Raw genomic sequence first — 26,915 nt, forward strand, 5'->3', positions numbered from 1 at the left:
GCCAGCCTGGTCTCCAGAGCGAGTGCCAGGATAGGCTCCAAAGCTACACAGAGAAACCCTGTCTCGAAAACAATAACAACAAAAAAAACCCAAAAACCTAACAGAGCTTGAGCCAGGTGTGGTGGTGCACACCTGATGGAGTACGTTGTGTCGTTCAAGTCACTTCCCAGTGACTGGAAGAGGGGAAGACAAGTTCTACCAGAAGAGCAGAGCTTGGAAGGCTCCCGTGGCTTTCCTCACTCCATTTTGGAGAAGAGACTGGGTTGCCCCAGGCATGAGGGTGTTCTCAGCTACAAAGTGTCCACAGCCAGCTGTAGGGAACCCTTTGATTATTAATACTGATTTATCAGCCTGAAAGCATCTAGAGCAGCCTAGGAAAAAGACCTCTGGAAATGGCTGTGAGGGAACGTCTAGACTGCATTCATTGATGTGGGCTGGCGTCACCGATGCCATAAAAAGGAGAAATGAACCAAGCAATGACATTCCTCTTTCTACTTCCTGCGGTGAATCCAGTGTAATGAGCTACTTTCCATTCCTCTGCCACGCCTTCCCACCATGATGGACTGTGTCACCTACAACTTTGAGCCCAAACAAACTCTTCCTGTAAGCAGCTTTGATGGGTATTTTCTCACCGCAAAAAAAAAAAAGGATAACTAATACAAACCCTACTCATCATCAGCACCAACACCACCACCATCATTATTACCATTATTGGGAAATATGGTCTAGCTGTAGAGAGCAGGCTGGCCTCTGGGTTGCAATCCTCCTGCCTCCTGGGAACACAGGCCTATGCTACCGCTACCACTGGCCTAACCATTTTCAATAAACAATTCGTGCCATTGATTGTACTTAGAATGTTACAGAGCCATCTCCACCCCATCTCAAGAACTGTTCCATTATCCTGAATAGAACCCTTGTACCTGGCATACAACTCTCTACTTCCGTCATCTCGGGCCACGCCCTTTTTATTTCCTGTCCCTATGAATTTGTCCATACCAGATGCTCCACAGAAGTGGAATCACACAACATCTGTCCTCTTTATAATTATCTTGCTTTCAGTGTGTGACATGGTGTATTCAAATGTCACATCATTTCATTATGATGATCATCCCCACGGCAGTGTGTCAGAGTTTCCTTCCTTCCTCGGGCTGAGTAATACTCCCCCACATGGAGGGGCCATACTGGTTGGCCATTCATTCGTCTGTAGGGAGACAAGCTGGGGTACCTCGGAGCTATCATAAACAATGCTGCCAAGAGCCTTACTGTAGAGTCTCTGTGTTCTTGTGTCTCTAATATAAACCCAAAAGTGGAAAGCTGGAGCCTACAGTAAGCCTCAGCTTAACTTTAATTCTTCATTACATTGTACTGATTTTTGTGAAGGTGTTAACGTGAGGGGGGTGTGCATGAGCCATGGCACCTGTGTGTGGTTAGAGGACAACTTAAGGGACTTAGTTCTCTCTTTCTGCCTGGGGGAGGCTTGGTGGAAGGCGCCTTTAGCTAGCTGAGTCATCTCATAGGCCACTTACATTTCATAAAAAAAAAATACTTCCATGTATTAATTTTACCAAGGCTTCATTATGACACTCTCACACTTGTATGAAATGCACTTGGCTAACATTCAGCTCTCTCATATCCCTTATCTGTCTCCCTCCCAGTGCTCTCTCTCTTCTATCATCATGTTCTCTTAAATCTAGATATTGCTTATGAGAGAAAACATGAGCTATTTGTCTTTCCGAGCTTGGCTTATTACGTGTAACGCGATGTTCCGAAATTCCATCATTTTCCTGCAAATGTCCTAAGTACATTATTGTTCAGAGCCGAATAAAATCCCCTTGTGCCTTCACCACGTCTTTTATCCATTCTGCTAGTGGACTTTTGGGCTGGTTCCTGGACACGGACTAGTTCTGAATAGTGCACAAGTATTTCTATGTCATACTGACTTAGAATCCTTCTGGTGTTTTCTCAGGAGTGATATAGCTGGATCACAAAGTCCTACCTTTAGTTTTCTGAGGAACCTCCACACTGATTTCCACAATAGCTGAACTTACTTCCATTCTCAGCAGCAGTGAATAAGGAAGGGTTCCTTTCCGACATCCTCCACAGTATTTGTTATCAATGATTTTTTTCCTTCTCCTCTTGTCCTCCTCCTCCTCCTCCTCCTCCTCCTCCTCCTCCTCCTCCTCCTCTCTCTTCTCCTCCTCCTCCTTTTTGTTTTTTGTCTTTTAGAGATAGGGTTTCTCTGTGTAACAGCCCTAGCTGTCCTGGAACTGACTCTGTAGACCAGGCTGGCCTCATACTCACATAATCCACCTGTCTCTGCCTCCTGGGATTGAAGGTGTGCACCAGTACTACCCGGCTATCAATGATGTTCTCAAGAGCAGTCATTCTGTGTGGTGCATCACAAAAATATCAATGTAGTGTTTTTTCCTTTAACAAAATATTATTTTGCCCCGTTGGTGATGGTGGTAGTGCAAGCTTTTAATCCTAGCACTTGGGAGGCAGAGGCAGGCAGATCTCTGTGAGTTAAGGCCAGCTTGGTCTATATAGTGAGTTCCAGGACAGCCAGAGTTATATAGAGATACCCTGTCTCGAAAAACAATATATATATATATATATATATATATATATATATATATATATACACACACACACACACACATATTGTGTGTGTGTGTGTCTATATAATTTTGTATGTGTATGCATGTGTGCACTTGTATGCTGATGCCCCTGGAGGCCAGAAGACAGCAATGGATCTGGTTTGCCATCTCTCCAGCTCCTTCAATGTAGTTTTGATCTGCATTCTCCTGATGGCTGAGGAAGCTGACATTTTCCCATATACTTATATTTATTGATCTTTTATATATTTTCATTTGAACAGTGTCACCCTAGGCTTGATTTTTTGAGGACCCCATGAACTGCTTCCAGTGGGCCTTCCTTTTGTTCTCCCATTGGCAGTGATGAGTGTCCAGGTTCTACACACCCTCAACAGCACTTGTCTTCCTTTCTGTGAACCACACCGTCATGAAGAAGCCATGGGACGCTTTAGGACAGCTTTTGGCTCTTTTCTTATTGTTACAAATCCTATCTCAGACAGTACGTGGGAGCCAAACGCCTCTCCCAGGAAGTGCAGGTGGCCCTGGGTGAGGTTTCTACCCAACTATTGCTGTCAGCCAGTAGACTCACATTCATGAGCTGTGACATTTTTTTCCCCAGGCGTCCCCTGGCAATGCTTTGGTGATGAACATAGGTAAACTCCATGCAGTAGGTTCTTTGAGGCTGAAAAGGCCAGAACACAATTGCAGCTAAGTCAGTCTCTGCAAGGGCAACTCAAGGCAGCAGCTAGGAATTATCACCGTGGGAGCCTAGGGTGGTAGAGGTGGGCATGACCTGAAAAGGTACTGCTATTTCTGCTTCAGGCACTCTGTCGGTATTGTCGATGGCCCAGCCAGGGTTGTAGTAAATTATAGAATCACAGCACAGGAGGTAGCAGAGTCCTCCAGCATTTATGAATTGCATGCATATAACATATTCAGAGTCCAGGGTGACAAAGACACTCCTTTTCATGGAAATTTCCTTTCCCTCCTTATTTTTCCTTCTTCCTCATATATGTTCCTTCTTCTCCTCCTCATCATCATCGTCGTCGTCGTCATCATCCATGAGCTGTTACAGATGCGCGTATGTTTTTCAGGAGCACAATTCAGTGCTTTTTATTTTACTCACGCGGTATACAGCCAGCACAAGAATCTATCAGCTTCTCCCTCTCTCCCTCCCGACCTCCTCCTCCTCCTCTTTTTCCTTCTCCTTTTCTTCCAGCACCACCTCATCCTCTCTCTTTTTGGTAGTGTTGGGAATGGGCCGGATCCTCATGGATGGTAGGCAAAGGGGCTCTACCACTGAGCCCCAAGAACATTACTGATGCTTGGCACTCTCCGTGGTTTTCTTAGGGATTGTCACTGTTCTATTTCAGGGAGCTGATGCTCTTGAGAAAGTCACCTTGGAACTGACTTTAAACCCTGCACTAGCTGTTAGAGATAGATGTGCTCATAGGTTTCAGAGTACACAATCCAATGCCTTTTTAGTTTACTCCTGAGGCGTGCAGTCGGCACCTGTATCTAATCACATAATGCTTAATGCTTACATCACCACAAATGGACGCCCAGACTCATGAATGTCACCCCCCACACCTCTCCATCCCAGGCCCTGATGGCAACCAATCTATTTTCTGTTTCTATAAAAATGCTTATTCTGGGTGCTGGAGAGATAGCTCAGAGGTTAAGAGCACTGACAGCTCTTCCAGAGGTCCTGAGGTCAAATCCCAGCAACCACATGGTGGCTCACAACCATCTGTAATGAGATCTGGTACCTTCTTCTAGCATGCAGGGAGAACACTGCATACATAATAAATGAATAAAATTTTAAAAAATGCTTATTCTGGGTACTTCTTATAAATAAACCGGATGAGTATACTCTAATGTCTGGTTTCCTTAACATCTTTTAAAGCTTCACCCATGTTATGACAAAAGTCAGCACATCGTTTTCATCACTGGCTATTGTTCCATTGTACGGACATACCACATTTGCCTTATCCATCACCTACTGATGGACATTTGGTGTGCTTGTATCTTCTGTTATGAATCATCCTTCTCAGAGCAGTGTTTCTCAACTTGTGGATCTCAAGCCTACTGGGGGGCATCAAACAACACTTTCATAGGGGTCACCTAAGACCATCAGAAAATGCAAATATTTCCCTGATGATTCATAAAAGTAGCAAAATTACAATTATGACAGAGCAACGGAAATAATTTTATGGCTGGGGTTACCACAACATGAGCTGTATTAAAGGATCACAGCATTAGGAAGGTTGAGTGAGAACCACTGTGCTATGAGAATTTATGCATGAGTATCATGTGTTTACAGTTCTCTCTTTGGGACAGAATAGCTGTGTCATGTGACAACATGCTTAACCTGTTAAGAAACTGACAGACTTATGATCAAAGTTACACCAGCCTCCCTTCCCCCTTTAATGTCAATTACTCAATTTGGATCATTTTAAATTACCTATAAAAACAAGAATGTCAGGTGGGGTGATGGCCGGTCAAATGCTTGCACAAGCATGTGGACCTGAATCTGGTTCCCCAGAACCTACCTAAAAAGCAAGCTTCGGCAGCCTGTGCCTGTTATCTCAAATCCAGGAGGCCAAGGAGAGGATCCCAGGGCTTCTAACCGGTTGCTGAGTTCTGGATTTGGTGAAAAGCCCTCTCTCAAAAAACAAGAGGGTGGCCGGGTGTTGGTGGCACACGCCTTTAATCCCAGCACTCAGGAGGCAGAGACAGGCGGATCTCAGTGAGTTTGAGGCCAACCTGGTCTCCAGAGCGAGTGCCAGAGTAGGCTCTAAAGCTACACAGAGAAACCCTGTCTCGAAAAACCAAAAAAAAAACCCAAAAGCAAACAAAAAAAAAACACCAAGAGAGTGGCCAGTAGAGCAAAACATTCAGTGGTGACCTGTGGCTGTCACACCTGTACACACGTGTACACACACTAACAGGAATGCCAAAGAAGTGGCTTCCAGAGCCAGGAGTCAACCAGTGGCCTCAGGACCACTTGTCAATGCCTTACACTTGGGCAAATAGGGCTAACTGAAAAAACACACCGGAAACTTTGCAGTCACGGGGCCATCTTTACCTCACACAGATCTGAACTTTACACTTGTGGCAATTAATGTGATTGCTGAAATAGCAGATGCGAATGTGTGCAGACCTTGAGTGTGCAGGGGTGGGAATGGAGCAGCATGGCCCCATCCCACACCCTCATCTCCACCCCTAGCACAGCCGTGGGGGAGGGGCATCCAGCACTGATTCTCAAGTAGGAGAGGTTAGGGATGTCTGAAGCCCTGGATTTCATCCCTGGGGCCGTGCATTCCTATCAGTCCAGCAGGAGTATTAGAATTCTCCTCCACTGCAAGGCAAGTTTGAGTGTACAAGAATTCCCACCACCACAACCACCACCACCACCAAAAAAAAAAAAGGAAAGGAAAAGGAAAAGGAAGGGGGAGTAGACAGCCTGCAAGCCAAGCCAATCCTGGAAATGCACTTGCTTAACAGTAAAACTTCCTGCCAAGCAGAAAAAAAATCTTTATAAAACCTGCTACATGGTGTGTGGGCTTCTCTCTGGCCAGCATGGAGCTGCAGGTTTTAGAATTTGCTGAGTACTCACAGCAACTCTCCTGTAGTAGTGTCTGACCTCTGTAGGCCGATGAACTGATGCTCAGAGGGGTCAGGTAACTCGTCTGTGGTCACCAAGCCAGTTAGGTGGTAGGCTGTTTAACTCCAAGATCTACTTTGTCATTCCTTTCCCTGTCCCCATGCTTGGGATCCGGAGAGGGGTCATTTCTAAGTCTGGGCATAAGGATCATGGGAGATGAAGTGATTTTTCCCACACCTGCCTGTTGCTGATGGGTTTTCAGCATTGCTAGGAAGAATTTTTTTAATGAGGTGAGAGAGGACACAGCTAAGGAGAATGAGAAGGAAAGAGGTCATGGAGGGGGTAGAGAAAGCCACCACCGGTGTCCAAAATTAGAAGCTAAGAGCCTGAGGTCCCCTACCTGGCTCTACGTAGTCCTGCTATCCAAACCCAATACAACTATTAAATAAAGCCCGCCTACCCGTGGACGTCCTTGAGGTTTGAAGTATACATTAAAATTAATGAGTCCACTCCATTTGGACAAAGCAAATGTGTGGGTGGCAGGGATTCCTGCAGCTGACAGCTGATGTGACAGTAATTTCATGAAAAGGAACAAGGGCGCATCCCTGACTTCAGGGTTGGATGTATCTGAAGGTGACTCTGATTCGAACCACCAGCCTGAAACACTAAACAGAACAAAAGCCAGATGTTGACACTCCTGGGAGAAAAGCCCTTCCCTGAAAGATGGCAGCAGGAGGGGGTGATGTCACATAAACTGACCTGTCTCCTGGGTGGAGGCAAACTCACACACCAGTGAGAACTATGATTCCCAGTAGAACAACATAACCAGAGCCTTCAGTAAGTGGAGCCATCTTGAGATGGCTCAGCAGGCAGAGATTCACAGCGCCAAGCCAGACGACCTGAGTTCAATCCCCAGAACCCATCTGGTGGAAAGAGAGAATAGATTCCTACAGGTTGTTCTTTGACTGCGACTGTGTGCCATGGTATGTTTACACACACACACACACACACACACACACACACACACACACACACACACACACACACACACCAAAGTCTTTACTCTGTCATCCCAATGACTCAAGTAGTCACCAATTGACTACTCCACCTTTGAAGAAATGCAGAAAGAACCTAAGCCCATGGGTGCATACCTGTGACACACTTAAGAACTTCATACCCACTCCACCACCCCAGGGCAAAGTCATGTAGAGGGCAGTGGAGAGGGATACAAGGCTCTGGTCATGATCTGTGGTGATCCCCTCCCTGATTTCCTTCTGTTCCTCCCACTCTGGAGGGAGCTGTTTCCAGATCCTGCTGACAGCCCTGGGAGGAGCAAGGCCTTTCTTGCCATCTCCTCCTGGGCAGATGGGATTTGCATACTGACATATTGTGAATCCAGTCACCCAGGTAACAGGCCTCCAGTTAGCAACAGCAGAATGAAGGTCAGCCCAGTTCCTTCTAAAATTAGAAGTCAGGCAGATCTGCTTTTTAACTGTTCAAGGTAGGATGCCCAGATAGATGTGCAGATGCGATTCTTAGAATGAATTTCCAGACTGGTAATTTAAAGCAAGTTGGGAATGTTACAATGGGAATAGACCGTGGGTTCAGATATGTGGAATCTCTGGCCATGGGGCTTTTCTGGTTCTGTTACCCTACCATGGCTCCTGACATTAGAGACATCCTGGACTCTGGTCTCCCTCGACTCTCCCAGTCACGCAGGATCTGTTTGGTCCACACCAAGCAGTTTAGGGCATAACTTCTTTGGCTTTGAAAAACCTGTCATGGTCCCCTCTCTTCAAATAATTTCCCATCACACTGAGCAGACCCAACAACTCTGTCCCAATCCACATGGGTGTCCTGTCCCTGGGATTTTTCCCTTCTCTTTTCCCTGTGAAATGGAGTTGATGTGCTTCCAGGAACCCCTGAAGCACCTACCATACTCTTCAATCCTTTTCTTTTTTCACAGGGTTAAAGGAAGCTGGGTGGTGGTGTTCACATCTTTAATCCCAGCACTTGGGAGGCAGAGGCAGGCGGATCTCTGTGAGTTCAAGGCCAGCCTGGTACAAAGTGAGTTCCAGTTGAAAACCTGGGCCACAAGGAACTCTGATTTTTGTTTGTTTTTTTGTTTTGGTTTTGGTTTTGGTTTTTTTGGTTTTTTGAGACAGGGTTTCCCTATGGCTTTGGAGGCTGTCCTGGAACTAGCTCTTGTAGACCAGGCTGGTCTCGAACTCAAAGAGATCCACCTGCCTCTGCCTCCCGAATGATGGAATTAAAGGTGTGCACCACCACTGCCAAGCCTGGAACTCTGATTTAAAAAAAAAAAGGATCAAGAAAACAGGCAAGGTATGACATGAGGCATAGTTGGTAGAATGCTAACCTACCACGCAAAGGGCTGATTCAATCCCCAGCACCACATAAACCATTTGTAGTAGTCTGTGCCTGTAATCCCAGAATTTGGAACATGAAGGCAAGATACACAATGAATTCAAAGCCACCCTGAACAACACAAGACCCCATTAAAATGAAATGGGGAAGGAGAAGGAAGGGAAAGGGGGGAGGGAATGAAAAGAAAAAGGAGGGGAGGAGAGGGGAGGAGAGGGAGAGCTGGGTTGGGTCAATCAGGTGAGGGGAACAGATCCTTGTCTACCCTTCGACAATAGCAAAGGTAGGTGTGTGTGTGTGTGTGTGTGTGTGTGTGTGTGTGTGTGTGTGTGTGTGTGTGTGTGTGTGTGCTCAGACATAACACATGTGGGTTGTTCAAGTGTGGTGTGTGTGTGTACTCAGGCCCAAGGTTGCTATCAGGAATCATCTCGGTTGGTCCTCTACCTTACTCATTGAGACAGGGTCTGTCAATCAAGCCCAAAGTTCACTGACATGACTAGCCTCACTAGCCAGCTTGCTGCACCTTCCGAGGCTGGAATTACAAGGGGGCCACCATGCCCACCCAGCACTAACATGGGCTCTGAGGATCCTAACTCCATTTCTTAATGTTCAAAGGCTCGGCCACTGAATCATCTCCAGCCCCTGACTGCTTGGCTTTATTTTTAATTGAAGTAAAACACACATAACATAAAATTTACCACTTTAACAATTTTTAAGCGTGCATGTGATGTGTGTGTGCATGCACAAAGTACGTATGTGTACATGTATGCGTGTGGACCTGTGTGAGAGCATGTTAAGTGTGAACATGCCACAGTGTGTGTGTGGAAGTCAGAAAAGAGCCAAAGCCAGCTCCTACTTTCCCCATTGTTGGTGACAAATCTGTTGTTTCCTACTGTGAACTTAAGACTAACTGGCCCATTAGCTTCTGGGAGCTCTCCTGCCTCAGTTTCCTTTTTTCCCATGGGAACACTGGCTTTGACATCATGCTAGGAAGTCTAGCTCAGGTCCTCACACTCTTGTGCCAAGCACTTCACCCCTCGAGCCAGCTTCCCGGCAGGGGCAGTGAGTGTACTCATCCTGTTGTCCACTCACCACGAGAATGTTTTTGTTTCCACAACCTGAAGTAGGAGAACTCACTTGCCCACCAGGCCCTGGCAGCTAGCAGTCTCTGTTACCATGAATTGCCTTTGCCTGGCCAAGGTACTTCTTGTCCATGGAGCCACACAGGACCTGTCCCTCTGTGTCTGTAGTGAGGACACCCATACCTCTGGGTTGCAATGACCTGTGACAGCGTGCACAGAGAACCCTCCCTTCTCTAGAATTCACAGCTCTACCTGGGCTTGCTGGCTGGGGCTCCTTCCACCTCGGTTCTGCATGGGCTCTGTGCTTCATAATTTTTGTCGACTTTACACAAACCTAAACACATCTGAAAAGAGGCAGTTGAGGAACTGCCTCCACCAGATTGGACTGTGGGGCACGTCAGTGGGGTGTTTTCTTGTTTGCTGATCGACTGTAGAAGGGCTGACTCACTGTGGATGATATGGGCAGATGGTTCTGGGTTGGATAGGAAAGGCCACTCAATAAACCAATGAGGTCTCTACGTTAGCTTCTGCCTTCAGGAACGTCTGACTTCCTTGACGGTGGACTATAACTGGATAGCCAGATAAAGCCTTCATAGCAACAGAAAGCAAACCAACATGGCTTCCCATTCTACTCTCCCTGTAAGGCCCAGCTATGGTCTTTCCCAAGAGGTCAAAATAGATCCCTGAAATGGGGATGAAAGTGTCCATTGCCCATTGCAGAGAATCCTAAAAAGCAGGGCTCTGTCCTTAAAATACCACCGGCGTTCTGCTGCACCATCTGATCATAACATCCATTTGTTTTCATTACAGGAAAATTAGAATATGCGAAAAAAGTTTTGCTGATCCAGAAATAAACAATATTGACATTTAAGAACATATTCTTTCTAGTTTTCAGGGTTTTTATTTTAAAAGATGGAATAGAAATGACGCTGAATATATATACCACTTTGTAATGTGCTTTTTCTAACTGAATATATTACCAGCACTTTCTATATCCTGAAGCAGTCTTCAAAAATTATCAATGGTGAGGGAAGGCGAGGCGACGCACAGCAGCAACCCTACCACTGCAGAGGGGGAGGGGGAGGGTTTTGAATTGAAGTCATGAGATCCTGTCTCAAAACCCAAAAAGTAATGGGTTTTAACATGATCAAAGTACATTAACATATGTATGAAATGCATTACAAATAAACAGACAATTATCAATGATTATGTAAGATAGCAATCTCTTTCTATGGGCATAACTTAATTACCAGTTACTGACTGAAAAACTTTAGTATAAAGACTTTTAGTTTAAAAACGTTTTTGGTTAATGTTTGCTTAGCCCTCCACACTGCATACAGAAAGTATGTTGAATTGAATTTTCAATCACTATAAGACAATAACAAGATTAGAGATGTATCTCAAGAGATAGAAGGGATCTATCACACACACACACACACACACACACACACACACACACACACACACACACACACAGCACAAAGTCCTATTCGGGATTTACTTTATCACTTAAAGAAATATGTAAAAGGGATAGTAGAAATTCTTTCCACCTTATGAAGCATATATTTGGAGAATTTCTAAACTTTTGTTATATAAAAGTTCATTTAGTCTGAAGAAATTTAGTCTGGCAGAAACTCTTGCCTGGGTAATGATGGCGTAGGTATGAGCATGGTGGTGTGCGCCTATAATCCCCATGCCCTAAAAGAGTCAAGGAATTCCAGGTTGGCTGGGAGATGACTCAGTGGGTAAGAGCCCTTTCTGCACAAGCATGAGGAGCTGAATTTGGATCTCTCACCCCCATGTACAAAGCTGGAGGTTGTCTCATATGGCCCTGTTGTTAGTATTCAGGCATCTGTACTGGCCTGTCCTTGGGGTTCTGACAGGATGCGCCCTCAGCTGCAGCCACTAAGAGCACCACCTGTGCACATTCCCTTTTAAAAAGGCCCTGCCCACCTTCTATTTCTCTCTCACTCTCTCTCTCTCTCTCTCTCTCTCTCTCTCTCTCTCTCTCTCTCTCTCTCTCTTTCCCTCCCTCCCTCCCTGTCTCTCTGCCCCTCTTTCCTCCTGTTCCTGTCCCCAGAGGCCGGTCTCCCTATTCTCTTTCCCCCTTTTATGAACCCTTTCCCAAAAAAAAAAAAAAAAAAAACTTTGCTTGAACCCTGTTCCTCTCCAGAGCTGCTTTTCTTAAATGACAACACCTGTAATCCCAGTGCTGGGGGAGGGGAAACAGGAGGATACTGAGGCTTTCTGGAAAGCTAGTGTAGCCAAAATGGCAAGCTCCAGGGTTAGTGAAAGAGCCATCTCAAGGAAACTATGTGAAGAGTTGACAGGGCGGGATGCCTGATGTACAGAAGCCAGGGGAAGATATCACACAGAACATACAATAAATAAGTGGATAGACAGAAAGACATACAGATAGATGATAGCTACATAGATAGATAGATGATAGACAAACAGATAGATGGATGGATGGATGGATGGATGGATGGATGATAGATAAAGAAATAAAATACCTAAGATATTTTTAAAGAATGAGGACCAGCGTGCAGAGTTCCAAAGGCTAAATGTTTTGACACTGATAATCAGAAATGACAAAGATCAAGAATGTTCCTGCCTTAGATAAAGCCACTACCAGACCAAATGAAAACATAAAGTGGATTGTCAAGTCACTAGAGAAGGAACGCCTACAGAAACCCACAGCGTTTCAAGGAAAAGCCAAATCTAAAATAGTAATAATAATAAAACAAGAGGGAGCCAGGTATGATGGTGCAACACAAGGGGGTCAAGGCAGGAGGATCACAAGTTCAAGACCAATCTGGGCAACATGGTAAGTCCTTATCTTGATAAATAATTAGACACAGGGTGGAAAGACACAGTAGTGGCCAAGAGCACTTGTTCTTGCAGAGGATCTGCACCCAGGTGGCAGCTCACAACCCTCTGCCGCTCCAGCTCTGAGGGATCTGTCACGTTCTAACCTCTGGGGACACCAGGCATGCATCTAGTGCCCAGACCTACAAGTAAGCAAAACACCCACTCACATCTGTCTTGAAAAACCAACCAACTAACCAACCAACCAATCAAAAAAAAAAAAAAAATGTATGGAAATAATAAGATACTAAAATTATTAAAGAATCGTTATCTCTGGGTCCTGGAATTTCCGCTTTCTTTTGAAATTTCTAAATAGTCTCAAAGCACATGTAGCACTTTTATAATCAGGATGGGATTAAACAAAGCAATTTACAGTCATTGGAGGTTAGGGAAAACAAAACAAAGCAAAACACCATCTCTGCCAAGAGGAGAGGCCATTAACATTCTTTCTTTTGCTTTGACTCGCAGGCTAGGCCTCATCGGGTAAGGAGCTTTACCAGCCTGTAGTCATCACTGCCCCTGGTCCTGTGCCTGCAGGTCAGGCATGTCCTGCACTGGCTGACAGCACATAACCATCTCTCTCTCTCTCTCTCTCTCTCTCTCTCTCTCTCTCTCTCTCTCTCTCTGGGTGGGGGGGGTGTGTGTATCAAGCTTTCAAACTGGAGGTGACTACAGAGAGCTGCTGCTGTGTTTTAAGCTTAATACTAGCTCCATAGTCATTGAGTCTGCAACAGTGTTCACCTTACAGAACTGAGGGGGGAGCAACATGGTCTGAAGATAAATTTCCTTTCTTGTTGTATACTGTTCGTTCTTTAGATTTGTTGTTTTTTGAGGAGACAAAGTTTCTCTGTGTAACAGTCCTAGTTGTCCTGGAACTCACTTTGTAGACCAGGCTGGCCTTGAACTCACAGAGATCCATCTGCCTCTGCCTCCTGAGTGCTGGGATGAAGGTGGGCACCACTAAACACGGCTGGTCTTTTCAATTTTTATTCAAAACAAATAGATGGGCGATCCAAATTAGCATTTCAATACTATAAATAACCTCGGACACAGATAAGAGGAGGAAGGGAGGGAGGGAAGGTCAGCCTTGTCTCCAGAACGAATTCCAGGACAGCCAGGACTATATACAGAGAAACCCTGCTTACAGGTGAAGTGCTTGTCTATCATCTGGTCGAGTTCATCCCCAGTACCAGGAAGAAAAAGAAAAAGGAAAAAAAAAAAAAAAGATGGGAGCCATGCCTGTAAAAAACAAAATAGCCAACTGTAAAAATAGCCAAACTGTAGAACCATAAAATTAACTTTAATAAAATTAGTTCTAGGTCTGGGGAAATGGCTCAGTGAGTAAAGGGGGAGGGGGATACTGTTCAAGCATGAGGCCTGCAGCATCCCACCACAGTGCATCTGAGGCCCTGGCATTGGGTTGCTGTGGGAGGGAGACAGGCAAATCCACAGCATCCTCTTGCTAATGGTGAGCTCCAGGCTCAGCGAGAGACCCTGTCCCAAAAAGTACGGTGAAGAGTGACCAAGAAAGCCACCTGACATTGAACTCCAGTTTCCACAGCCATGTGCACATATATGCATGCTCACCTGTATAAACATGAACAGGCAAACATACACAAGCACACACAAGACTCAAAGCAACCTCTCTACCTAAAGATACTGTTAAAAAAATATACAATAAAGAATTTATAACTAGAGCCAAAGGAAATAACTAGAGTGCAAATTAATAACCTAGAAAATAGAAAAATCTATAAGACTGAAGGTTGGTTCTTTGAAAAGATCGACAAAAAATTGATAAAAAAAAAAACCAACAACAAAACAAACCTTAGCAAGACTGTTAAAGCAATAAAGAAAAAGATTTAAATTACAGCTAGCATATAAACTGTTATTGTTAAAATGTTTCCCAGGGGCTGGGGAGGTGGCTCAGTTGAAGTGCTCTCCATGCAAGCATGAGAACCTGAGATCAGATCTGCAACACAACCATCAAAAGCAGAATACCTTGTTCCTAAGATTGGGAGAACTGAGACAGGAGGGTCCCTAGATCTCAGTGGCTAGACAGTCCAGCCAATCAGTGACCTCCAAGTGTAAACAGATCTGCTCTTTACTGTTGGAAGGAAGTGAGGAGACAGGGTCTTGCTCTGTAGCCCTAGCTGGTTTGGAAGGGTGACCTCCAGTTTGCCGCATCCCTCCTGCCTCTGGGTTTACAGGTAGCCACTACAAGCTAAGCCATTAAGACAAGAAAACAGGAAGCCGGAGTACCTTTTCTGCTGTTCTGTTTATAAAAGCTGCCCTATTTTCGCTAGCTCTAGACTCAAAGACAGATGCTCAACAAAATGAAAACAACTCAACACTCAGTAGTGTGGCCAGGTGCACAAGTCTACCAGAAAAGGACGCCCTCCTAAACTCCTGGGAGATATTAGAGAAAATATCAGGGCCGCAGAAATATAACCTAGTATGTGAACTGACACCCTAGCAATGGGTTTCCCTGTCCCTTCAAGACAGAACAAGACCACCCAGATTCTACTGCAACTCTGGGAGGTAAAATGGCAGCTTTCCCTTGCTGGGCTTTGAGCATTAGAACAGGTTATATTAGAAATCAGATTTCCTCAATTTCTTACTGAAGGGACCAGCTTCCCTTTTGGCAGCCATAATGGCCGAACACGTGCTTCTATGACCTTGTCCTAGAAACCAGAAAGTCAGATGCCTACCTCGTGACAAGGAAACAATCAGAAGTTAGTCATTAGAAAGTCAGATGCCTGTCTCGTGACAAGGAGCCAATCAGAAGTTAGCTGGTGGCGCTATGCTTTACGACCCTGGGTGTGCTTTACGGACAAGCGCACAGCAATGACGTAGAGAGCATAGCAACCACCCTGGGAGGGCCTATGGGCCATAACAACCAGTTGACCAATCAACACAGGGCAAGCCCTCCAAGCCTGGAGGCACACCAATCGTGAGCCTGTGCATACCCCTAGACACTCCCCTTATGCTGCCCTATAAATATCTGTGCGCAGCGGCTTCAAACTGTCTTTCTAGCTATCCGCCATGGCCGGTGGGTGAAAGACCCGAGCTAACATGGGGTTAGCTCGTTAAATTACAATAAAGCCTCGTGTAGTTTGCAGCAAGCTCTCAAATCCGCCTGGTGATTGGGGTGACTGTGAACGTGGCCTGGGACCCCGGATACTTGAGTTTTCGGGGGTCTAACACTTACCACTCACCTTTGCTGGTCAAAGAGTCGCTCCTTGGCGCTTCCCTACCCCAGCAGCACATCTGTGGTCTATTTCCCAACAACTCCCCTCCCTATAGGCTTATCTGCCTGGGCTGACCACACCACCCGTTCCCCTCCAGATCCTACAATGGTTTCCAAAGCAAATGGCCAAATCCACGTTTGTCCCTCTCTGTCCCCATTTCCTCATTGAATGATTTTGGTGCTGCTTCCTGCCACAAGTCCTTCTCACTGCTCAGTGACGCTGTGGCCTTCCTTCACCTTCAGCTTGGGGATGTGAGATGGTTTTGTTTTCCTCTTGTCATATTTGTAATTAATCCCAGGGCAAAGGCTCTAACCAGATACCACAGATTCTTACATTTTAGTCCCATAGTCACTCTGACTTCCTCCTGATTTTCACTTCCGGGGCTTTCCCTTCCTGACCTCTCAATCTGGCTGGCTTATCTCCTCCCTCCTCACCTCTTTCAACCTTGCCAAACAATCCATAAACTCTCAGGCCTATACCCAGGTCTCCCTCCCATCACCTCTCATTTGTGCCTTCTTGAGAAAAAGTCAATGAGACTGCAAGATGGCAGACTCTGACCCCTCACTCCTGCACATGTCAGTTCCGGACAGAGGCCCCAGTGCACGCCAGCATCCTCTTCCCAGGGTTCCAGACAACCACTGCCCACCATTGCTCTGTTTCTACTTCTGTACTTGGACCAACCCACTCCCTAAATCTGCCATCTCCTAAACTTTGCTGGCTCCTCCCGCAGCCTACACGCTTAGTCCCGCAAAACCAATCTCCTCCCTCTAAACTGAACCTGAACTGCAGTTTAAATCCATTTCCTGGAAAGGATTATGCTTTCCCTAAACACCCAGAGAACTGAGGCCAGCCTACTGACCTAAAAAAGAAATTTAAAAAGCAATAAATCCTTCCTCAATCATTGATTATGATTTTAAGAAAGCAGAGAAGAAGCCTGCTAAGGAATAAGGGCTGGGCCAGGATTGTTTACACGAGCCAGCATCCAAAGACGTTACTGTCAGCCCAGGTGGGGCTTGCAGAGTGCAGGAGGCTGGGGCACATGGAATGCACTTTGACCTCAACGGTGAACACTTCACCAACAACACTAGAATGTCCCAGAAACTGGGAAGAGCCTTCCCTGCAATAGCTCCTTTAATTCTCCTAACAGTTCCTATAGGCAGGTGCAATTAGGGTCTCTGTTACTAACGGGACAGATGAGGGAACCGAGGCAATGACCAAGAAGACCCCAGGAGTGGAAAGTAGACTGACTAACGGGTGGATTAGGTCAAGATGGCCACAGCTCTGGGTGGTTTGCTTGCTTGCTTCCATGAAAAAGTAGGGATTCCGGGAAAACAAAAGAACTATTATTGATCAGAAAATAAATTCTCAGGAGCCGAGGAGTGGGCGGTGGCCACCATGCTGATCCCACACGGAATGCAGCTTAACCTGGGCACCCAGCCCCCCAGTGACAGTGTTCGCACAACACAGTAGTGTGGCTAACATGTGGCCTACACTCAGTCACGTGTGGTGGCTCCTGCTGAGCTCCTGGGGGAGGCTGGGGGAAGGGAACTGTTTGAGTTTTAGGCCAGCCTAAAACTACAGTCTACAGAGTGAAATGCCATTGTTACATTCCTTCTCTTTTTGCTTTTTTGAGACAGGTTGGTGACATTTGTCTGTAATTTCAGCACTTGAAAGGCTGAGGCAGGGGGACTGCTGTAACTTTGAGGTCATTCTGGGCTATAGAGTGAGGCGGATCTGTTTAGGAAAGGAACTTTTTGAATCATATTTTTGAAATATAATTCATAGAGTATAAATTGCCTATTTTATAGGTAAATGTACTGGCTGTTTTTTTGTGTGGGTCAACTTGACATAAGTTAGAGTCATCAGAGGAAGGAGCCTCAGCTGAGGAAAGGCCTTGATGAGATCCAGCTTTAAGGCATTTTCTCAATTAGTGATCAATTCAGGAGAGCTCAGCCCAGGGTGGGTGATGCCATCCCTGGTCCTCTGGTCCTGGGTTCTAACCTCTAAGGTACTGCATGCAGTTGTGCACAGACATGCATGCAGGCAAATCAACTGTACACGTAAATAAAATCTAAAAAAAAACCAAAACAATACAAAAACCTCAAAATGAATTAAAAACCCAAAGGTAAGGCTCGACACTGTAGCATCTAAAAGGCAACACTGGATTGAAGGGTGAAGGCACTTCACATTACAACGAGCAACGGAAGCCAGGCAGTGGTGGCACATGCCTTCAATCCCAGCACTCTGCAGGCAGAGGCAGGCGGATCTCTGAGTTTGAGGCCAGCCTGGTCTACAGATTGAGTTCCAGGACAGGCTCTAAAACCAACAAATGTATGAAAAGAGGCTCAACCTTCCTTCTCTTCAGGTAAATGTAAATCACGACCTGCTGATACATCCATAGCCTCCTGCCTCACACTCACTGTGTTTCCTCGTCTGTGGCTAAACAACATAATAAAGGTATTGATATTTATTTGCTTCGAAAAGATCGCTGCTTAAGAAGGCCCAAATCATGGTGTCTTGAATAGAGCCTCCTTGCAACGGGAGCCCATGGCAAGGGGCTTTCTTCACCCCATTGTGGACAGCAAAGAGCAGAACCATAGAGAGCCCTGGGGATGAGGTACTCAAGGGCCTGCCCTAATGAAGTCCTACCTCCCAAAGTTTCCAGAACCTTCAAAGCTAGAGCCATCCCAGATGACAATAACGTCTGACCTGCACTTTTCTCACATGGTCACTTTAGAATCTGATTCTATGTAAGATAAAACGTAAGATAAAATTTCTAAGTTTCTCCAATACCTTAGATAATTTTTCTGATTCTTTTTTTTTCTATTTTATTATTTTTGAGGAAGGGTCTCATGTAGCCCAGACTGGCCTAAAACTTGCTATGTAGCAAAGGATGACCTTGAGCTACTGATCCCCCTGCATCCACTTCCCCGGTGCTCGGCTTGCAAGCCTGATTTATGCAGTGTGGGGATGGAACCCAGGGCCTCGTGCATGCTAGGTGGGATCACTTACGGTCTAAACTACATCTGCAACCCAGATCCTTTTTTTGTTTTTGTATTTTGTTTGTTTGTTTTTGTTTTTTGAGGCAGGGTTTCTCTGTGGCTTTGGAGGTTGTCCTGGCACTCGCTCTTGTAGACCAGGCTGTTCTCAAACTCACAGAGATCTGCCTGCCTCTGCCTCCCGAGTGCTGGGATTAAAGGAGTGCGCCGCCGCCGCCGCCACCACCACCACCACCACCAGGCTCAGATCCTTATTTTTAACACACTTCACAATTGGGAAGGTGAGGGAACTCCACAGTCTAAGTATATTATGAGTATTTACTTGTTTCATTTGAATTTTCTTTGGATTTATCACACACACACACACACACACACACGCACGCACGCACGCACGCACGCACGCACGCACGCACGCTCCCACACCTATCCTGTCTCTTTACCTCCATCATCAGTTCTCTAGTGCTATCTATAGTCTCTCCTCCCCCTCCGAATCTACCTCCATTTCTACCATCTCTAGCTCTCTTCACTATTCTCCCAGGGGACGGAACCAGGGCCCCACAAACCCTTGGCAAGTGCCCACCACTGAACTGCACCCACAGCTCACCCTTAACCTTCTCATCTCTATTCTAACCACGTGACCTCATGTCACCCCTGTAAAACTGTTCCATCGCATGACCTCTTTTGCTATTAAAACTCTGCGATGCTGTGATGGTGAATCTGTTTTTCCTAGAACAAACCGTGCCCATGTCGCCCAGGAGGGCGCCTCCAGAGCACAACAGTAAAGGCTTCCTTTTCTCAGAGAGATGAAAGGTTTGTTGACTCAGTGATTCCATAGCAACCAGAGGGATAGTGGGACCCGGGACTGGGGTGACACACGTCACAAATGACCCCAACGCAATGCAGTTTTCACCAAGGCTGGCAATAAAGTTTATATGACTCAACTCAAAGACAGTCACACATGGGACTTAAAGGCCTCTTGGAGCTGCTAAAAAATGCTTCATATTTGGTAAGGGAGCTAAAGGATTGAAAATATTTTCCATATAATAAATTTTATGGAGAGCATGGCCCAAAAGACCTCTAGTTAAACAAATGGTAGGAAGAGAGGAGGAGAGGGATAAGGGGATGAGGAACAACTCCTTCAGCATTGTGTTTCTCAGAGGGTGGCATTTTAAAGTTTGGGCCTTTTTTCCTGACTTGGGACTCATTTGAGCCCCTTCCCTCTAACGGCAAGGACTACTACACAGGGTTCCCTTCCAAAGCTCCTCTACAGTTCCAATAATATCTGCCTTTTGAATTCAGTTCCCAGCAACACTCACAAGCAAAACTCATCTATATTTTAAATTTCTAAAATTGTGTCAGGAGTGGGAAACAAGGATGCTCTTCCAGGCGACCGGAGTTCAGGTCCCAGCACCAGTCCACATCTGGCATCTTGCAACCACCTGTAGCTCCAGCTTTGGGAGATCTGCCCGCCTCCTCTGGCCTTCTCAGGCACCTACACTCACAAGTGCACACATTCGGACATATACATACATAATACTTAAGTAAATCTTCAGCTGGGCTTGGTGGCACATGTCTTTAGCCCCAGCACTTGGGGTGGGGGTGGGGGGTGTCTGGAAGATCTTTGTGAGTCCAAAGCCAGTCAGGGTGACACGGTGAGGCCTTGTCTCAAAAAGAATCACTGAGGGCTATATCGATGACTCAGTGCTTAACCAACACATATTGTTTTCCAGGGGACTACATGAGAACTCACAGCTATCTGTAACTCCAGCTCCAGGGGGTCCAATGCCCTCTTCTGGTCTCATGGGCACCTGCCATACATATGGTGCATAAGCATAAATGCAGAGAAAACATTCACACACATAAATTAATCTTTAAAAATGACATGACAGTGTCTGAAGTAAAACAGTTTAAAAATAGCCGGGTGTGGGTGGCCCACGCCTTTGATCCCAGCACTCGGGAGGCAGAGGCAGTCAGATCTCTGTGAGCTCGAGGCCAGCCTGGTCTCCAGAGGGAGTGCCAGGATAGGCTCCAAAGCTACACAGAGAAACCTGTCTCAAAAAAAAAAACCAAAAAAACAAAAATAAAAAATAAAAAAATAAAATCCTTTTTTAAAGAGGTGATATATGGATAAACCATCTCAAATTCAAACACTTTAAAAAATTTCATACTTTTATTTTTGTCTTGTGTACATTAGTGGATTACCTCTATGTATGTGTGAGAGTGTTGGATCCCTTGGAACTAGAGTTTACAAACAGTTGTGAGCTGCCATGTGGGTGCTGGGAATTGAACCCCAGGTCTTCTGCAAGAGCAGCCTGTGCTCTTAACCACAGATCCATTTCTAATCATCTCTACTCCATGGCTTGAACTCCAGTCTGTCTGGCTTTTTCTCTGGGATCAAACGCAGACCTTCCCACGTGTACACTTACAGAGAAGCACTCTACCCTCCTAGCCATCTCCTCAGCCCATGCAGTGCGTTTTATACAAACCAATCTAGTAATCAATGTTACTGCTACAAAGTTTGCTAATCTCTTCTTCTCTTGGGGGGCTGTATACGTGACACCTGTGGCTGTATCATTTGGAGTTGGCCAGTTACACTCAACACCACGACCCCCAGATCTCTGCCATGGTCTAGAATGTGGTTTGTCCCCAGAGGGTTCTTGTGTTGAAGGCTTGATTCTCTGTGTGGTGAGGTTGGAAAAGTGAGAAACTTTAAGAAGTAAGAACTTCCATTGTTTGGGGTGTCTCATGACCTCACACACACACCTCACCCCCAAGAGTGAATTGTAGTAAAATTCTGGAGCTGAACCCTAGTCATTCTTGCTTCCTGTATCATGAAACAAGATATAATCCAGGGCCAGGGAGATTGCTCAGAGGCTAAAGGTACCGGCTGTCAAGTCTGACAGCACGAGTTGGATCCCCAGAATCCATGTGTTGGAAGGAGAGAACCAATTTCCCAAAGCTGTCTTCTGACCTCCACACGTGTGTTGTGACACTTGTGCTGTGGAGTAACTCTTCTGTTCACTGTGAATATATACTACTCTCACAGGTTAATAAAGAACTGACTGGCTGGTAGTCAGCCAGGTAGTATAGGCAGGACAGCCAAACCGAGAATGCTGGGAGGAAGAAGGGCGGAGTCAGTGGAGTCACCAGGAGACACAGAGGGAGCAGGACATGCTGGAGGACAAGTAAAGCCACAAGCCACATAGATTAATAAAAATGGGTTAATTTAAGTTGTAAGAGCTAGTTAGTAATACACCTGAGCTCTCCTCTGAGTATTTGTAATTAATATTGAGCCTCTCAGTGATTATTAGAGAGTGGCTGCAGGACAGGAAAATCCACCTACACACTTCCACTAACATGATTTGATCAAGCTCACCCGAACTAAACAGATGCAGACGCCATCCAAAGCTCCGGTGTGCTAAATAAAACCCTCTTCTTTACAACATTTTCCACCTCCAGTATTTTGTTACAGCAACAAACAACTGACTGGTAGAAATCCCCATGGTTCAATGAAGCCACAGCTTCCCTCTTGCTCATGCAAGTCAGCAAATCTGACTGCCCTGATCCTTACAGGCACTCAGGGACCCAAGGTGACAGGGCAGTCACTATCTCAGACTTTGTTCACCACCATTGCTGTCTAGTTATGATTGTAGTCACTGATAAACTCGTGAGTTATACTGGAATGTGTTGCTTGGTGGAAGACTGGTTAAAAACATGTACTATATCATCTTATTTAGTACTATATATTTTCGTTTTGTTGTTGTTTTTAATTTGGTTGGGGTTTTGGTTTTTGAGTCAGGGTCTCACTATGCAGCCCAGGCTGACCTCAAACTTGCTATGCAGCAGAGGCTGGCCTTAAACTTCCAATCTTCTGACCTCTACCTCCCAAGAGCTAGGATTACAGGCACGCAGCACCGTTTTACATGTATACCCTCTTGGAATATCAGCTACATCAGGAAAAGGGCTGTTTTATTCATGCTATATCACCAGGGACTAGCACCTGGCATATTCACTAACAGCAGAAATAAATGTTTTTTTTTTTTTAAATAGAAAGGTGGTTTGTATACAAAGTTGCATATGCAAATATATTCAAAAATGTCCTGGCAGCATGGAGTTGCAGATATTACCTGTAGGGCCTGGAATTTTCCCATTCTGAAAGAAAGATACACTACTTTTATATCAGAAAAAATAAAGACTTCTCTTTGGCCTCGGTGGCAGAAGGAAGATGTCATCTTTTGGAAAGCATGGCAATAAGACATACACATTGTGCCACTGCTGTGGCTCTGAGGCCTACCACCTTCAGAAGTTGACCTGTGGCAAATGTGGCTACCCTGCCAAGTGCAAGAAAAAGTATAACTGGAGTGCCAAGGCTGAGATGAAACACTACCAGGACTAGGTGGATGCAGCATCTAAAAGGTGTCTATTGAAGATTCAGACATGGATTCCGTGCAGGGACAGCACCTAAACCCAAGAGGGCAGCTGTTGCAGCATCCAGTTCATCTTGAAGATTTCAGTCAGTCATAAAACAAATGTTCTGGTTTCAAAAATGAAAAAAAAAAAAACAAAAAAAAACAAAAAACAAACCCTATTTCTCTTTTGCCATGATGCCTGGGTTTTCTACCACCACACACCCCATCAAAGGCTTTTTCTCTAGGAAAAACAGCCTGTGAGGTATGGTTGCCACGCCTACCCCCCCACCTTCATTCTGCTATTCTAAGTTCAAACTCAGCCTCCCCCAGTTCCATAAGGATATGGGGGCACATCAGGTAAGCAAGGCAGCTCATCTCTCGACAGCTGGGGCCCTGGATTTCAATCTCGTCCTCTGTGAAGTTCCTGGCGCTATTTCCAAGGCTCATCAAAGCAGGGTATTCAGGAATACTGTGTGTGCACGGTGTGGATGTGGCCTCGCTTGCAGAAAGCTGGAGAGGAGGACTGGGGCTGGAGCTACTAAAACATGCAAATTTATGTCTGAGACTTGAGATGGAGGGAACGACAGCTGTTCCAGTCATCTTCCCGGTGATGGGTTAAGAATGTTTAAAATTCACAGGCAGCAGCCCAGCTCTCTGATTCTCAGAAAATTGGTGTGCTCTGCTGTCTGCTCAGTCCTGAGAGCCCTGTAACGGGCTCTTCCAAGACACAGTGTTCAGCAGTGCTACCAGCTGTGGGGGACACATTCCAACCCCCCCCCCAATATATGCTGGAAACTGTGGTTAGTTCCAAGTCCTGTATATTGCTATGTCTCTTCCATATGGCACGCCTAGGATGTCCGTGATTTATAAGTTAGGCTCCACAAAAGAATAACAATAATAGCTAATAATAAGATTGACCAATCACAGCAATGTACTATCACAATACAAATAAAAGTCAGGTGGCCGGGTGTATGGTGGCACATGCTTTTAGTCTCAGCACACTTCAGGCAGAGGCAGTCAGACAGATCTCTGTGAGTTCAAGGCCAGCCAGCGTCAACATGCTGAGACCTTATCTCAATTTTTTTTTTAAAAAAGGATAAAAACAACTTAAGAATTGTTTACTTCTGATATTTTCCATTTCACATTTCCAGACTGCACTTTGCCACAGAAACCATGCCTAATGGAAGGGCAAGTATACACAGCAAGGAAAATGAACAAACACAAAACAGGTTGGTATTGTGATCCCAGCAGAATCAAGAAGATCCCGAGAGCTGAAGTCAGCCTGAGCTACATAGTAAGATCCTGTCTCAAAAGCTAAACAAAACAGAAAGACACGCATCTCCTGGAGTGCTGAGTGAAGGGAGTCTGACACAGAAACACCAGGGCCATATAAAGTATGCTTTCACTTCGGGATGCTTGAAGGGCGCAAAAAACCAGCTCATGTGCTTGAACACCTGGTCTCCAGGCAATGGCGCTATTCTGGAAGGTTGAGAAGCCTTTAGAAGATGGAGCTTAGCAAGAGGAAGTGAGTCGTGAGGAGAGACCACGAGGGACCTCACATCTTAGCAACCCTCTGCTTCTTGACTGTGGTGGCCACACTGCAACCAGACCCAACCCTCCTGCCAACATGCTTCCCTCACCATGATGGACTGTATTCCCACAGACTGTGAGCCAAAATAACCCTGCCTCCCAAGTGCTAGGATTAAAGGCCACCACCCAGCTAGTGTTTCTTTATAAAACTTCCCTTCGTGGGTCTACTTGATTCATTCCTTCTTTCACCATTTTGGAATTTAAAGATTGTTTTCTAGTTTTGTTTGGCTTTGGTAAATGAGGCTCCAGAAGACCTACTTTCTAGTCATAGGCAAAGAGTGTCTACAGATGTGAGAAAGCCCATTTTCTCTAAGTTTCCTGGAATTTTCCATCTTCTGTAGTTAGATCTTGTTTTCAAACACACGGAGACAAGGACATGTGAGGAGGTGAAGCCACTGAAGAGCCTTTGAATCATTTTGGGGCTGTGCTTACCTTTTCTTGCGAGATAATGCATGCATGTTTTCAAAGCCAACCAGTTCCATGATTCTACCCTGTATAATTCTAGAAGCTCAATGGCTTTCCTTCCTTCTATCCTATTTTCTGTGCTCTCTCATTTAAAATGGCAGGTCTCTACCCCTCCCTAAAGATTTATTTAGTTTTCTATGTATATGGGTGTTTTGCCAGAGTATGTGTCTATGCACACACGGTACATTTGCCCAGTGCCCAGGACTGAAAAGGGTGTCCGTTACCCCGAGACTGGAGTAAAAGACAACTGTGAGACACCATGTAGGTGCTGGAAATCAAACTTGGGTCCTCTAGAAGGGCAGTTATTCTTCTTAACCACTGAGCCATGTCCCCAGATCCCTTTCCATCCCATCTCTTTTAAGGACATTTGTCGCTAGACACAGGGTTCACAGGTAATCCAGGACAGTCACACCTCCATATCCCTGATTAAACTGTGTCTTCTTAGGGGCCACTGTACCCATCCTGAAGGAAGAAAAAAACAATACTCAACAACAATAGACCTTAAGAAATTGGAATTTCCCCAGGAGACTCATGCCGTGGGGAGGAGAAGGCTGAAAGGGAGGGGGGGTGGGGGGAGGGAGAGAAGAACTTGTCTCCCAGCAAGAGTGATCACATGGTTCTGACAACTTGTCAGATCACCTTGCAGGAGACACTGAAGATGAGATGTTAGGTTGGCGATGGATGAGGCCACACAGCTCACACAAGCCTACCTCCTGCTCTCTGTTTAAACACAAACCTTCTATTCGTGTTCTGGAGACCACGTAGGATTCAGCAGCCTCTCCTTGCTACTCTTCCCAGTGTGGCCAAGCTGAATGAGTTTTCTTTCTCTGCTTTCGACTCTTTAATTGGCCTGTGGAGGATAGGTGGCCTGGGCCTCACTTGTTAAGGCCTTGACCCTAGCAGCTCTGACACCACCACCCTCTCCTGTCAGGTGGGTATGAAATTCACCCAGCCATGCACACACACTTCCCTGACTGGGTATCACACGCCGGTAAGAAAGTCTTTAAAGGGCAGAAATACATTTGTTAATCACCATGGGAGGTACCCTATACACATCCAATAGAATAAATAAATAAAAATAAAAGATCACAGCTATTATCATGGGCACAGTGAGAGGTACCCTATACACATCCAATAGAATAAATAAAAATAAAAGATCACAGCTTTTATCATGGGCACAGTGTCAGAGAGTGTTCTCTTTTCCCCCACTGTTCCATCCTAGTCCTGATCTTACAGGGATGTGTGGAAGTGTCCCTATAACTTAGCATGTTTTGGGGGTGCTGGGGTCACAGTGTTGGGTGTCCAATCCAAGTCTATACAAGTACTCCACTATGGAGCCAGATCTCCACCCCTATACATGTTAATTTGCTGGGTTTCCTCCATCATCCAAAGGGATAAAATCCTTTAGCACATGACAGGCTAAAGACCATGCTCCCTGCGTGTAAGCTGAAACTATAATTTCTGACAGATGTTAGTGAACTTGGGGATTCTTGGGGTGTGGACTTGGTGCTTATAACCCCAGATGGCAGGGAAGGTTCCTTGATTCATTGCCCATATGACCCAGAAGGCATTTCTCAATGAATCACCCAGTGTGACTCATGGCGGCTCCCACATCTGGCAGATATGGGTTACATCACAGTCCTTAGTGTCCTGTGTGTTCCTGGGAACACT

The 26,915-nt window shown here is 45.6% G+C and overlaps 1 protein-coding gene and 1 pseudogene across 3 annotated transcripts in view; one reads left to right on the forward strand and one right to left on the reverse strand.

Annotated features, from left to right (window-relative positions):
• Positions 1-26,915, reverse strand: part of Pitpnc1 (phosphatidylinositol transfer protein cytoplasmic 1) — a 268,351-nt gene that overhangs the window by 145,396 nt on the left and 96,040 nt on the right. The window lies entirely within an intron of this gene.
• Positions 23,006-23,285, forward strand: LOC107979357 (annotated as a pseudogene).

This window comes from Cricetulus griseus, chromosome 7 (assembly GCF_003668045.3).
Source record: "Cricetulus griseus strain 17A/GY chromosome 7, alternate assembly CriGri-PICRH-1.0, whole genome shotgun sequence".
Classification (NCBI taxonomy): Eukaryota; Metazoa; Chordata; class Mammalia; order Rodentia; family Cricetidae; genus Cricetulus; species Cricetulus griseus.